Source organism: Petaurus breviceps, unplaced genomic scaffold, assembly GCF_028583685.1.
Source record: "Petaurus breviceps papuanus isolate PSGF00001 unplaced genomic scaffold, PetGlider_PUasm1.0 175, whole genome shotgun sequence".
Classification (NCBI taxonomy): Eukaryota; Metazoa; Chordata; class Mammalia; order Diprotodontia; family Petauridae; genus Petaurus; species Petaurus breviceps.
Genome location: NW_027185764.1, coordinates 55711559 through 55727440, shown reverse-complemented (window position 1 = coordinate 55727440; position 15882 = coordinate 55711559).

The window sequence follows — 15882 nt, the reverse complement described above, 5'->3', positions numbered from 1 at the left end:
CCTGGCTGCCATTGAGTTTTGAATAGACACAACAAACTAAGGAGAGTTTGTTCACAAATAGAACCTAATATCTGAATGTAGAAAGAGAAAAAAATAGGAAGGTCAGATTTTAGAACACTGAAACTCAAAGAAATAGATTCCATAGTTATTTAGAAGTAAGGCTAATGAATATAGAAATAGTCTGGAAGTAGACAATTAGAAAATTCACTTAGAGGAATACATAGTTTGGCTGAGATGCATGCTTTTTTTTTAAAGTATGTCAGACCTAATGAAGATTAATTCAGTTAAGTGATAGGAGCATCTCTTCAAAACAGAAGCACTATTCTTCAAGAAAATTTTCATGGACACTTTCTGAGACAGAAAACAGGACCCCGAAGACTCCATTTTCAGAGTTCTAAGTTACCTTGAAGACATAAATTTTCCTTACATTACCTTTTTGGCCAATTTCTATGTGATTCTATTCTTATATCCAGAAACTGAGCATGCATTAGTGGGCCCAAGTTTAGGTTTGAATTGTGATCTCCCCCCCCCCATTATTCCTGTATGTGTTTTAATATATGTGATACAGTAAATAGAGTCCCAGGACTAGAATCAGAAATATATGGGTTCAAATCTGGACTGAGACACTTATTAGCTCTGTGACCTTGGGCAAGTGATTTAACCTTTGTTTGCTTCACTTGCCTCATTTGTAAAATGGAGATGATAACACCTTGCTCTCTTAGTTTTCCAAGGAAATAATAATTGTGAAGGGTTTACTACAGTACCTTCCATGTATTATATTAAGTATTATATGAATATTGTTATTAGTATTGTTATTAATATTGTTCTTTATTTATTTTACTTCATTGTCAAGTAAGTGATTATTTTTAGCATCTAAATATGCAACCATTGTGAGACTCTGGTTTGGTATTACTGGGAACACATTGCTGGGAACTTGAGAGTTGAAATGATGAGTTAGGATTGTATATTCCTCAACAATATTGCTTTCCCTAGGAGAGAGTTTAATTCTAATATTGAGGTAGTCATCATCTCTGGGAGCTTAAACCTTCCAATATGAATGAAGGCCGGAGTAAATGAGGCCTTCTAGATTTGGAATAAATGTCAATACACCCATTTCAGAGTTATGAGGTATTACAGTATATCTGGCAAATACGCACAAAAATTTCCAAGTAATTATTGTCAAAAAATCCTTATGTCTTGCCTACCTGAAAATATCTCACTTAGCACCTCTAGTATGTATCACCTCTTTGATAAGGGGTAGGATACACAATGCATCTTCATTCCTGCTAGCTAGGCTGGCATTTTACCAGCCTTTGCTTTCATAAAATTCTGGTAGAGAATCCTGGGTCTCTAATAGATCAATTTTCTGACTTTTTGAAGCATATGAGGTCATCACTATCTTCTGTACTCCTTAATCTAAGATCAGAAAATAATAGGCCTAACAGAGACAGAAATCAAAGCACAGTCCTTCATCAATGGTAAAAGATTTGGGTGGGAAGATAAAGGCCAGAGTTCTTTCTCCCTAGTAGAGAGGCTTACAGCATTTCATCCTACTTACTTATATACAGCTATAGATTGATTTGGCTGATTTCTTATATGCAAAGTCAATTTTAGGTCAGGATCTAATCAAAAGGCTCTCTTTGCCACATAGCAGGCTGAAAACAGTCACCAAACACCCGCATGTGCCCTAAAGTCTACATGGAGTTTTGGAAGATTATTTCACATGCTCATAGCAATTAGGTTCTAACTGTCCAGTCACTATTTAACGTATCTATGGAGCTCATGCCAGTTTCTATTTTCCAAAAAGCTCCAGGCTTCTGGATAAGGAAATTGTCTTCTTCAGCAATACTTAACTTGACACAGGAGCTTGATATTGTTTCTCTTGGTTTCCATAATGTCCTTTTAGAGCTCTGTGGGTGTGTTTATGGAAGGATGTGCTCTGGAACCTTTCACAACACCATCTCATTCAACAGTTCTTAGGTTTAACTTTTAAATCCATCACAATTTGGTCTGAATTTACCTTATCAATTCTTTTCTTAAAACACTACTTTTTTTGTAGCAGTATGGTTCAATTAGTAGAGTGATGAACTTGCAATCAGGAAGATGTATATTTGCTAGTTGCCATCCTCCAACATGACGAGAAAGTAGTAGAGACCTACTCATGCATCAGTGTAGCCCTTAGAAATGCCAAAACAGCACACCAGGTTTCAGTATATGCCAGATACCACCACTAGCTCACCAACTTAGCACCAGGTAAGCAGCCAGACCCCTATGCCTCCAGCAGCACCAATCACTCTGCACCGCACTTCCTCAACATAGCACCAAACATAGGGGTTCTCTGGGGGCCTCACGTCAACATCAGTGTAGCACCAGGTAAAGACTCAGAATGTGTAGTCACTGGCACAAGAAACCTGAGACAGCACCCCTTGAACCCTAGGTACAGAACTCAAATTTAAAAGAAAATATGAACAAAATCAACAGAAAAAGAATCTGACCTTAGAAAGTTACTATTATTACAGGGAAGATCCAAACAAAAACTCAGAAGAGGACAAAAATGTCAAAACACTTATGGGCAAAACATTACCAAGCATGGAAAGAACTCATGGAAAGCCTCAAAATTGGGCTTGAAAATCATATAAGAGAGGCCCAGAAGACAACGGGGGTCAGCACAGAGGCCCTGACAAGGCCTGATCAATGGGGCAGCAAGTTGACCCACCAACAACAAGGGCCATTGCCAGGCCTATCACTGCAGGGCTGGGATTGGATGGAGCTGGGTAAGAGTCAAAGGTCAGGGCCCCTGGTAGTGGCAGCAGCTACTCAAGCAACTGCCAGCTTATAACCTGGAAATTCAAAAAGCACTTATCTGGACTTCCAGGAACCAGGATGACAGAGTGAACCCCAGCTCCTCCCACCAACCCCCACCCCTAACCGTGGAAACATAGTAATTATTGCCCCAAAGCAAAACTTTAAACAGTAAAGGTTTGGGGACTCTAGAGGTAGGGTGAGGCTAGGGGCCTGGCTCAAAATGTCTAAAAAGAGACTACAAAGAGAAAGACTCTAGAGTCCTACTATTGTGAGTGGGAGGAACAAAATTCAGAGGGAGACAAAGTTCACTCCACACCCACAGCTGAAGCCTCAACAGGGAACTGCTCTCAAGCACAGAAATCATTCTTAGACAAGCTCAAAAAGAACTCTGAAAACCAAATTAGAGAGATAGAACATAAAATGAATAATGATTTTAAAATCAAAATTGCAAAATTAGAAAAACATTACTATGAAGAAAATAGCTCCTTAAAAAGAAAAACATTTTGGGCAGCTAGGTGGTACAGTGAATATCGCACCAGCCCTGGAGTCAGGAGGACCTGGGTTCAGATCTGGCCTCAGACACTTAACACAAAAACTAGCTGTGAGACCTCGGGCAAGTCACTTAACCCCGATTTCCCTCCAAAAAGCAAAAAAAAAAAAAAAAGTCTGATATGGAAAAGAAGCTCCAAAAACTAAGTGAGGAAAATGTCAGTAAAAACTAGAATCAACCAAATTGAAGCAAATAACTCTTAAAAGGAACCAAGAATCAGTCAAACAAAACATCAAGAATGGAAAATTAGAAAAAGAGGTAAAATATTTCAATGGAAAAATAACTGACATTGAAAACAGATCCAAGAGAGATAACCTGAAAATTATAGGCCCACCAGAAAATCATGATGAAAAAAATGAGCCTGGATAACATATTCCAAGTGGGCATCAAGGAAAACGGCCCTAAGATACTAGAAACTAGAACCAGAGTGTAAAACAGAAATCTAGAGAATCCACCAGACACCTCCTGAAAGAGATCCTAAATTGAAAAGTCCAAGAAATGTTGTGGTCAAAGTCCAGAATTATCAGATAAAGGATAAAATACTACAAGCTGTAAGAAGGAAACAATTCAAATATCTCAAAACCACAGTGAGGATTGCACAGGATCTGGCAGCTTCTACACTGAAAATTGGAGGAACTGGAATATTATTTTTTGCAAGGCAAAATAACTTGGATTACAATGAAGGACTATCCAGTGAAACTGAACATATTCTTCCAGGCAAGGAGATGATCATTCAATTATATAATAGATTTCCAGAACTTCCTGAAGAAAAAGCCAGAGCTCAATGGAAAATTCAATCTCCAATTATGTGATGCAAGAGAGACATAGAAAAAAACGAGGAGCAGACAGACTTCATATTTACCTGGAGAGAGTTATATGAATTGATGTGAGTGAGAAGAGCAGCACCAGGAGAAATGTATATACAATTACATACACAATGTATGTGTGATGACCAACTTCAATAGATTGGACTCTAATCAGAAATGTAGGGTTATAAGTCAACTCCAAAAGACTCATGATAGAGAGAGATGTCTACATTTAGAGAAAGAGTTGAAAGATAAGAGTTTGAATCCATATAGAAGAAAACTACCTGCTCTTTTTCTTTTACTTGTTTGGGTTTGTTTCTTCTTTCCCATTGTTCATTCCATCTGATACAGTCCTTCTTTATAACCTGACCACTGTCTAATGTGAAAGTATTTGCAGATCATATACTTGATTGTATACCACCAAGAGTGGGGGAGGGAGAGGAGGGGAGGAGGAAAGGGAGGGGGAGAAAATTTGAAATTCAAGGAACTGTGGAACTGAATTTTACAAACTAAAAGTAAACAAACAAATTAATAAAGACCAAAAAAAAAAAGAAATAAAGAAAACAGAAAACAAAAACAGTATGGAGAAGACATTTTAATACTGGTGGGATGGTAGGAAAGTCTGTATTCTACACAGCTGAGGGTGCACTAGAGAAGGAGATCCCATAAGAGGTGACAAAATGTGGTTCCTCTCATAACCTGTTACCAAAATGTTAATAAATCATGAAGGAGGAGGAAAACCCTTAACTTGAGTAAGGAGAAGCTGGATAGAAACACAAAGGCAGTATGCCTTGCCTTCCCCCTTCCAAAAAAAAGGCTAAACTAAATATGAAACACAAATAGAAATATGGCAATTAATAAAAAGTGACAAAAATTCTATAGATACAGACTAGGATTATATATCTAAAAAATATAAAGCAAGTGAACATGGAAAGGGATAATAGAATTATTTTTTTGCTTGTTTTCTGCTATTTTGTTTGGCTCCATTCTGTTAATTGATAAGAATTTTATATAAAATAATTCTTCATTTCTTGGGTTTATATGGCTTTTGGTGGTTGTTTATAATAAAGATTTTTTTAAATCATATAAGAAAAGTAGACAAAATTTGGAGTAGAAATTATGAGAGAATTATGAAAAAGAAAAGAGTCAACACCTTGGGAAACTACTTAAAAAGTAGGACTGGCGAAATGGAAAATGAGAAAAAAAATTCACTGAGGAAAAGAACTTTTCAAGAGTAAAATTGGCCAAATGGAAAAGAAAGTACACAAACTAATTTAGGAAAACAATACCTTAAATGTTAGAATTGAGCAAGTGGAAGCTAATAGCTGTATGAGACACCAAGAATCAAACAAACAATTTCAAAAAAAAAATTTTTATTTAATGGAAGAAAATGTAAAATGCCACATGGGAAAAATATCTGTTCTGGAAAATAGAATCCAGAAAGGACAATATCAGAACCATTGGACTACCTAAAAATTATAATCAAAAGGAGGACCTGGACAGCATCTTTCAATAAATTATCAAGCAAGACTGCCCTGATGTTCTGAAACCAGGAGACAAAATTGCCACTGAAAGAATTCACTGATTACCTTAGGAAAGAAATCCCAAAGTTAAAAAAAAAACAGGAACATTATAGATAAATTTCAGAACTATCAGGTCAAGGAAAACACACTACAAGTGACAAGAAAGCAACAATTCAAATATTTTGGAGTCACAATCAGGATTATACAGGACTTGGCAGCTGCAACATTAAAAGTTAAGAAGTCCTGGAAAATGGTATTCTGGAAGGAAGATGATATAGGTCTACAACCAAGAATTGGTTACCTGGCAAAATTAAATATAATATACAAAGGAGGAAAAAAATGGTTATTTAATGAAATAAAAGGGGGTGGAGCCAAGATGGCAGAACAGAAGCAGTAACTTTTCTAAGCTCCTCTATGAATCCTTTCACTAAACTTCAATAAGTGAATCTGAACAGATTTTAGAGTGACAGAATCCAATGAGAGAGGGAGCATAGCAGATTCCCAGCCCAGGAAAGTGCCCATGTAGGTCTGGGCAAGGGGAGAAGGGAGCATGTGGGGGCTGCACCAGCATGGACCAGAGAACAGACTACAGCAGAGTCAGAAGGATCTCGAGGCAGCATACTGACCCAACCCAAGGGCATTCTGCAACCTTCTAATCACAGGACAGGGGATCAATAACAGCTGGGTTAGAAAAAACCCAGGGCCCACAGCAGTGACAGCAGCTTCTTCTAGGGCTACCATCCCATAGCCTGGAAGTTTAAAAATAACCTACTTAAATTTTCAGAAGCCAGGAAGACAAAGTAAATGCTAGCTGCTCTGTTTCCCCCTCCCTGACCCAGAAAACCCAGAGATAAAGGTCCCATGCACAGTAAAATCCTGAAATAGTGGAAACAGCCTCAGGCTTAGAAGTCACTGAGAAAGGGTGTAACTGAGGCCATAAGGAGTCTGAAATGAAGGGAAGGAGGGGTCCCAATAAGCCCCACCTCAGCTGAACAGCAGGAGCTCCCAAACCTCAGGGTGGTGGAATCAGCACGTGCTAACAACACAAGCCCAGCTGGGCCTTAGCTATACCAGGGGAATCTGCAGACACCAACTCTCCTGGCTGTCAGCTGCTGAGCCTGGCTGATCTGTAGCTCAGGGGCATAGAGGCAGAAATCTGAAGCAGCCAGACCACCCCTCACCCAGAGATTACTCTGGGAGCCTAAGGGTGAGTCAGGGGAAACACTGAGAATACTGGCCTTGGTCTCAGTCCAGACACCCAGAGGCTACAGCACACAAAGGCAACAACCAGGCCCCTAACTCCCAGACTGAGAAATCAGGAAATAGGAAATCACAATGGGAAAGAAGGAAGCTGAGAAGGGAAAAGCAAGAAAATAGATCCCAGCTTATTATACTGAGCAAGAAAAACCAAAAACAAAAGAGAGCATGGACTCTATACCCACCTGACATCACAGATCATTATATAAAGTGGTCTCAAACACAAAATGCATTCTTGGAGAACTTCAAGAAATATTTTAAAAACCAAATTAGAGAGGTAGAAGAGAAATGTAAATCTATAGTGACCAAATTGGAAAAAAAATCTCACTGAAGAAAACAAATCCTTAAAAAGTAAAATTTGTGAACTGGGAAGGTAGGTTTGAAATCTAACTGGAAAAAATACCTCCTTAAAAAAGGTGCTTCAAAACCTAACCAAGGAAAGTTATTTACTAAAAATTAGAATCAGTCAAATTGAAGCTAAGGAATCTATGATTCATCAAGGGTCAGTCAAACAAAACATGAAGATTGAAAAATTAGAAGAAAGTGCAAAATATCTCACTGGAAAAACAACTGTCCTGGAGAACAGATCCAGGAGAGATAACCTAAGAATTACTGCTCTACCAGAAAGCCATGATAAAAAAGCAGCCTGGACAACATCCTCAAAGAGATTGTCAAAGAAAAATATCCTGAAGTCCTAGAATCAGAGGGTAAAATAATTATCAAAAGAATTCACTGGACTCCTGAAAGAAATCCCAAATTGAAAACTCCAAGAAATGTAATAGCCAAATTCCAGAATTAAAATGTCAAGGAGAAAATACTAAAAGCAGCCATAAAGAATCAATTCAAATATCATGAAACTAAAGTCAAGATTACACAGGACCTAGCATCTTCTACATTAAAAGACTGGAGGGACTGGAATTTCATATCATAAGGCAAAAGAGCTAGGACTGCAACCAAGGATCAACTATCTGGCCGAAATGAGCATAATCTTTCAGGCAAGGAGATGGTCATTTAATGAAGTAAGGGACTTCCAGATTTTGCTGATGAAAAAGCCAGAGCTCAATGGAAAATTTAATTTCCAATTACAAGACTCAAGAAAGACATAAAAAGGTAAACAAGGAAAACATACACTCACACACACAAACGCGCACACACACACACACACACACACACACACACATGCACATAACTTGGGATACAATAAGAGCAAACTGTTTGCATCCCTATATGGGAAGCTGATACCTGACAATGCTGAAATTTATATAATTATCATGACCTTTAAAAATGATAAACATAGATAGAGGGCATGGGTATAAATGAACTAATCTGATGATAAAAAACCCTATTAAGGGGTTCAAAGGGATTGTAATGGGAGAAAAGGAAAGAATGAGGAAGAAAAAGTTAAATTATACCAAAAGAAGAGACATAAAAGCATATTATAGTAGAGGGGAAGGAGGGAGGGAGATGAACATCATATGAACTTCATTCTCATTCGCTCTGGTTCAAAGAGGGATCAACATAATCAGTTAAGTTTAAGATTCTAATATGAAAAAAACACAAAAATTCATTACAATAGAGGGAAAGGAGGTAGGGAGGGGAGCACTGTATGAAATTATGAAATTATGAAAATTGGTTTGGGGTCAAAGAGGAAATAACATGTTCGAATAAATAAAAAAAATTCATTCTGCCCTATAGGCAGTAGGAGGGCTAAGGGGTAGGCGGGGGGAGGGGGAAGGTCAGAAGGGAGGGAAATAGTAGTAAGGGAAAATGGTAGGTAAAGATGGGGTCCACAGGGAGGGAATACTGAGGAAGGCAGTGGTTAAAAGGAAAAGTCTTAAGGAGGGAAAGGTAGAAGGAAGAAACAAAAACATAAGCAGGGAAAGGAATAGGATGGAGGGAAAGAGACAGATAGTAATCATTACTGTGAATGTGAATAGGATGAACTCTCCCATAAAATGGAGGTGGATAGCAGAATGGATTAAAAACCATAATCCTAAAATATGCTGTCTACAAGAAACACATTTTAAACAAAGGGATACACACAGGGTAAAAGTAAAAGGCTGTAGTAGAAATTATTATGCTTCAGCTAAAATAAAAAAAAAAAAGCAAGGGGATTAATCCTTATCTCAAATAACATAAAAGCAAAAATATATCTAATTAAAAGAGATAAGAAAGGAAACTACATCCTGCTGAAAGGCACCATTTAGAATGAAGCAATATCATTACTTAACATATATGTATCAAGTTGTATAGCATCCATATTCCTAGAGGAGAAGTTAATGGAATTAGAGGAAGAAATAAATAGCAAAACTGTACTATTGGGGAACCTCAATCTCCCCCTCTCTGAACTTGGTAAATCTAACCTCAAAATAAACAAGAAAGGGGGCGGCCAGGTAGCACAGCGAGTAAGAGCACTGGCGCCAGTGTTGGAATGACCTGGGGGATCGAATTCAGGCTCATACACTTAGCACCCACCCAGAAACACCTGGCCATGTAACCTTGAGCAAGTTACTTAACCCCAATTGCTTAGGGGTCGCCAGGTGGCTCAGCGAGTAAGAACACTGGCCCCAGTGTCAGGATGACCTCGGGGATCGAATCCGGGCTTAGATACTTAGAACCACACCCAGAAATATTTAGCCATGTAACCTTGAGCAAGTTAGTTAACCCCAATTGCTTAAAATAAACAACAAAGAAGTTAGAGAGGCAAATAGAATTTGAGAGGCTAGATAAGATAAATCTCTGGAGAAAACTGAATGGGAATAAGAAGGGATATATGTTCTTCTCAGTGGTACATGGCACATACACAAAAATTGACAAAGTACTAGGGCATAAAAACCTCACAATTCAATGCAGAAGGGCAGAAATATTAAAAGATTCCTTCTCAGATCATGATGTAATAAAAAAAATAACCTATGCAATAAGGGGTCATGGATAGACTAAAAACTAATTGGAAACTAAATAGTTTAATCCTAAAGAATGAGTGGGTCCAACAAGAAATTATAGAAACAATCAGATGCTTCAATCAAGAGAATGACAATAGACACCATATCAAACTTGTGGGAAACAGCAAAGGCAGTTCTTAAGGAAAGTTTTCTATCCCTGAGTGCGTACATGAATAAATCAGAGAAAATGGAAGTCAATGTATTGGACATGCAATTGTAAAAGCTAGAAAAAGAATAAATTGAAAATCTTCAATTAAATACTAAATTAGAAACAATGAAAACCAAAGGAGAGATTAATAAAATTGAAATTAAGAAAAATATTGAATTAATAAATAAAACCAAGACCTGGTTTCATGAAAAAAAAAATATATTGATAGACCCTTGGTCAATGTGATAAAAAGAAAGAAGAAAACCAAATTATCAGTATCAAAAATGAAAAGGGTGAATCTACCTACAATGAAGAGGAAATTAAAACAGTAATTAGGAATTATTATTCTATGCACATAAATTTGACAATCTTAGTACAATGGATGAATATTTACAGAAATATAAATTGCCCAGATTAACTGAAGAGGAAATAAATTACTTAACCCCATCTTGGAAAAAGAAATCAAGTAAGGCATCAGCAAACTCCCTAGGAAAAAAAATCTCCAGGGCCGCATGAATTTATGAGTGAATTGTATGAAAATCTGAAGAAAAATTGATTCCAGTACTATAAATATATTTGGGAAATTAGTGAAAAAGGAGTCCTAACAAATTTTCTTTATGACACAAAGAGGGTGCTGATACCTAAATCAGAAGAGATAAAACAGAAAAAGAAAATTATAGACTAGTTTCCCTCATGAATATAGATGCAAAATTTTAAAATAAAATGTTAGCAAAAAGTCTACAGCAACTTACCATGAGAATAATACACTTTGATCAGGTAGGATTTATTATAGTAATGCAAGAAAGTTTTAACATTAGGAAAACCATCAGTATAATTGATCATAGAAACAATAAAACTAGCAGAAACCACATGATTATCTCAATAGATGCAGAAAAGACTTTTGACAAAATAGAGCATCCATTCCCATTAAAAAGAGTAGAAAGTATAGGAATAAATGGAGTCTTCCTTAAAATAATAGGTAGCATCTATTTAAAGCCATCAGCAATTATTATATGTAATGGGAATAAGCTAGGCACATTTCCAATAAGATCAGGGGTGAAACAAGGATGTCCACTATCACCCCTCTTATTCAATCAGGTAATAGAAATGTTAGCAGTAGCAATTAGAGAAGAAAAAGAAAACAAAGAAATCAAATTAGGCAAAGAAGAGACTAAGCTATCACACCTTGCAAATGATATGATGATTTACTTAGATGATCCTAGGGAATCTAGTAAAAAAAAAAACTACTTGAAACAGTAAATAAATTTGGCAAAGTTGCAGGATATAAAATAAACTCACATAAATCCTTGGCATTCCTGTATATTTATTTTATTTTTTTTTAAGCAATCGGGGTTAAGTAACTTGCTCAAGGTTACACGGCCAATTATTTCTGGGTGTGGTGCTAAGTATCTGAGCCCGGATTCTATCCCAGGTCATCTCAGCTCTGGGGCCGGTGCTCTTACTAACTGAACCACCTGGCCGCCCCATTCCTCAATATTCCTGATGAAATCCAACAGCAAGAGAAAGAAAGAGAAATCCCATTTAAAGTTACAGTAGATGTTATAAAATATTTGAGGGGCAGCTAAGTTGTGCAGTGAATGGACCTTCAGCCCTGGGGTCAGGAAGATGTGAGTTCAAATCAGGCATCAGACACTTAACATTTCCTATCCATGAGACCTTGGGCAAGTCACTTAACCCCAACTGCTGTCCTAAAAGCAAAAAATAAAATAAAATATTTGGGAATCTACCTGCCAAAATAAATGCAGGACCTATAGGAACACAACAACAAAACACTTTTCACACAAATGAAGTCAGATCTAACTAATAGGAAAAATATCAGTTGCTTTTGGCTGAGTTGAGCTAATATAATAAAAATGACAATTTTACCTAAATTAAATTACATATGAGGTGTCATACCAATCAATCTACCAAAAAATTACTTTATAGAGGTAGAAAAAATATTAGCAAAATTCATCTGGAAGAACAAAAGGTCCAGAATATCAAGGGAATTGATGAAAAGAAATGCTATTAAAAGTGGTCTAGCCATACCAGATTTTAATCTGTATTATAAAGCAGCAGTCATCAAAACTACTTGGTACTGACTGAGGAATACAGTAGTGGATCAATGGAATATATTGGATACAGGAGACTCCACAATCAATGACTATAGTAATCAACTGTTTCATAAACCCAAAGACCCCAGTTTTTGCAATAAGAACTCACTATTTGACAAAAACTCCTGCAACAACTGGAATATAGTATGGCAAAAACTGGGCAGAGACCACTATCTAACACCATATACCAAAAGTAAGTCTAAATGGGTGCATGATCTAGGTATAAAAATTGATACTGTAAGCAATCTGAGAAAGCAAGGAATAGTTTACCTGTCAGATTAATAGAGAGGGGAAGACTTTATGACCAAACAAGAATTAGAAAGTATTATAAAATAAAAAATGCATAATTTTTATTACATTAAATAGAAAAGCTTCTATACAAAGCCAATGTAACCAAAATTAAGAGGAGAATGGATAATTGGGAAAGAATTTTTACAACCAATGTCTCTGATAAAGTCCTCATTTCTAAAATATACACAGAATTGGGTCAAATCTATAAGAATACATATCATTCCCTGATTGATAAGTGGTCAAAGGATATGAACAGACAGTTTTCAGAGGAAGAAATTAAAGATATCTATAAGTATTTGAAAAATGCTCTAAATCACTATCGATTAGAGAAATGCAAGTCAAAACAACTCTGAGGTACCACATCTCACCAGTCAGATTGGTTAAGATGACAAAACAGGAAAATGACAAATGCTAGAAAGGATATAGACAAATTGGAACACTAATGCATTGCTGGTGGAATTGTGAACTGATTCAACCATTCTGGAGAGCAATCTGGAACTATGCCCAATGGGCTATAGGTATTTTCATACCCTTTGCCTCAGCAATACCACTTCTAGGGTTGTATCCGAAAGATACTATAGAAGTGTGAGGAAGACACATATGTACAAAAATATTAATAGCAGCTCTTTTTGTGGTGGTAAAGAATTGGAAATTAAGGGGATGCCCATCAATTGGGGAATGGCTATACAAGTTGTGTTGTATGAATATAATGGAATATTATTGTGCTATAAGAAACGAGGAGCAGATGGACATCATATTTACTTGGAGAGTCTTATATGAACTGATGCTGAGTAAGAAGAGCAGAACCAGGAGAAATCTGTACAGATTCACAGAGACAGCATATGTGTGATGACCAGCTTTGATATACTGGACTGTTCTCAGCAATACAGGCTTATAAGTCAACTCCAAAAGACTCATGATGGAGAGAGATAAGAAAGAACTAGAAAGAACAGAGTTTCAATGCAGATTGAAGCAAACTACAAGCTTTCTTTCTTTTTCTTGTTTGGTTTTTGTCCATCCCATAGATTACAGTCCTTCTTTATAACCTGACTAATGTCCAGTGTGAAAGTATTTGCAGATCCTCTACTTGATTGCATGCCACCACAGTGATAGGAGGGAGGAGAGGCAGAAGGAGAAAATTTGAAAGTCAAAGGATTGTGAATCTGGATTGTGTAAACTAAAAGTAAACAAACAGATTAATAAAGACAAACATTTAAAAATAAATAACAATATATTTTTAGATGAAATTAAAGATTTTCAAACTTTTCAAAAGAGAAGACTAGAACTAAATCAAAATTTGACCTCTAATATCTAGATCCAAGAGGGGTAAAAAGGTTAAAAACATAAAGAATTTAATGGAACTAAACTTTTTATATCCCTATAATGAAACACCACACCAGGCCTCAGTACCTTCTGAGAAAGATGGTAGTTTTAATTATTTAAAAAATGTATCACTAATAGCACTGCTGGCATAAATAATACAGAAGTAGGGTATTGGATATAAGGTGAATTTGAGGGAGTGACATTAAAAAAAATTAGAGCATGAGAAAAAGAAGCAAAAAAGATACAGAAGGAAGGTAGAGGTAGAATGGCTAAATTATTTAACAAGAAGAGTTGAGAAAGACCTATTACAGTGTAGAAGAAGATGGGAGGGTGGGCAATGAGCCTCTCTTGAACCTTATTTTTATCAGTATTGGCTCAAAGAGAAATCATATAAACAAAAATTTGAATATAGAAATATAACTTAGCTGACGTGGAGGTAGGAAGGGAGGAGATCAAGTGAAGGGGGTGGGCAGTGTAAAGACTGACAGAAGACAGTGTAGATCATCACAGACCCAACCACAGTAGAGTAAGAGCAAGCCTGGGAAAACTGACTCACCCACCTTAGGGGAGATTCCCAAGCCTCTCACATCAGGACAGGGGTTTATTGAAGCTGGGTAAGAGACAAGCACATAGGCTATGGCAGAAGCAGCAGCTACCCCTGGGGCTATGAGTTGACAGCCTAGAAGTTTAAAAATAATCTATCTGAACTTCCAGGAGGCAAGATGGCAGAGTAAACCATAGCTGCTCTCAACTCCCTCTTTGACCCTGAAAGACCCAGAGAATATTGTCCCACTGTAAAATTCAGTAATAGTGGAACCAGTAGAAGAATTGGGAGTTCAAGTAGAAGGGCATGGCTCTGACTGTGCTGACACTAATGTGCAGGATGGGAGGCATCCCAACAAGCCCTATCTCAGCCAACTAGCTGGAGATCTTGAAGCCTATGGGGGGTTGAGAGAGCAAGCATTAACACCAGAAGCCCAGATGTGCTTTCACATAGCCATGGGAATATGCAGACAGACAAAAGGCCCCAGACACTAGCAACTGAACTTGCCTGAGTTCTAGCCCAGGGGCATGGAGGTGGAATCCTGAAATGGACAGACCAACCCTGCTTCACAGCTCATGCTGTGAGCTTCAACATAACTCTAGAGAAATGCCAAAAATCCTGGCCTTGGCCTCAGTCTAGGCACTCAGAGGCCATAGTACACAAAGTCAATAACCAGGCCCCTAACTCCCAGCATAAGGAGCCTAGATGAGAGGCCTCTGTTGCCCAGAAACAGAAATCCATTTTAAAAACCAGGAAATAAACAATCACAATGGCCAAAAAGCAAATTGGAAAGCAAGAACTTTAGAATCCTATAATGATGAGCAAGAAGAACCAAATTCTGAGCAGTACAGCATTGACCCTATACCCACATTTGAAACCTCAAAAAGGAATGTAAACTGGTCTCAAGCCCAAAAAATTCTTGGAAGAGCTCAAGAAGGACTTTAAAAAACAATTTAGAGAGGTGGAAGAAAAATTGACCAACTATTTTAAAAATATGATTAGGAAAATGTAAAAAAAATCCTTGAATAAACAGCTCCTTAAGTAAAATTTATGAAATGGGAAAGGAGGTTCAAAATATAATTGGAAAAAAAATAACACCTTAAAAGTAAAAACTGAATAAATGGAAAAGGAGATTCTGTGCTGAGACTAGAAAAAATAACAAATGTTTTTTTTTCTGAGAAATAGAAAATATAACAATCCACCAAAAATTAGAATAAGACAAATTGAAGCTAATGACTCTATGAGGCATCAAGAATCAGTCAGACAAAATCTAAAGAATGATAAAAATAGAAGAAAATTAAAATTATCTCATTGGGAAAACAACTGATCAAACTTCAATATTTGGAAAACTATGAATATAATCAATTATATCAACAACAAAACTAGTAGAAACCATGTGATTATCACAATAGATGCAGAAAACTTTCTGACAAAATACAACACCCATTCCTATTAAAAACACAAAAAAGAATAGGGATAAATGGAATCTTCTTTAAAATAATAAGTAGCATCTATCTAAAACCGTCATCAAATATTATATGTAATGCGAATAAGCTAGAAGCATTTTTCATAAGATTGG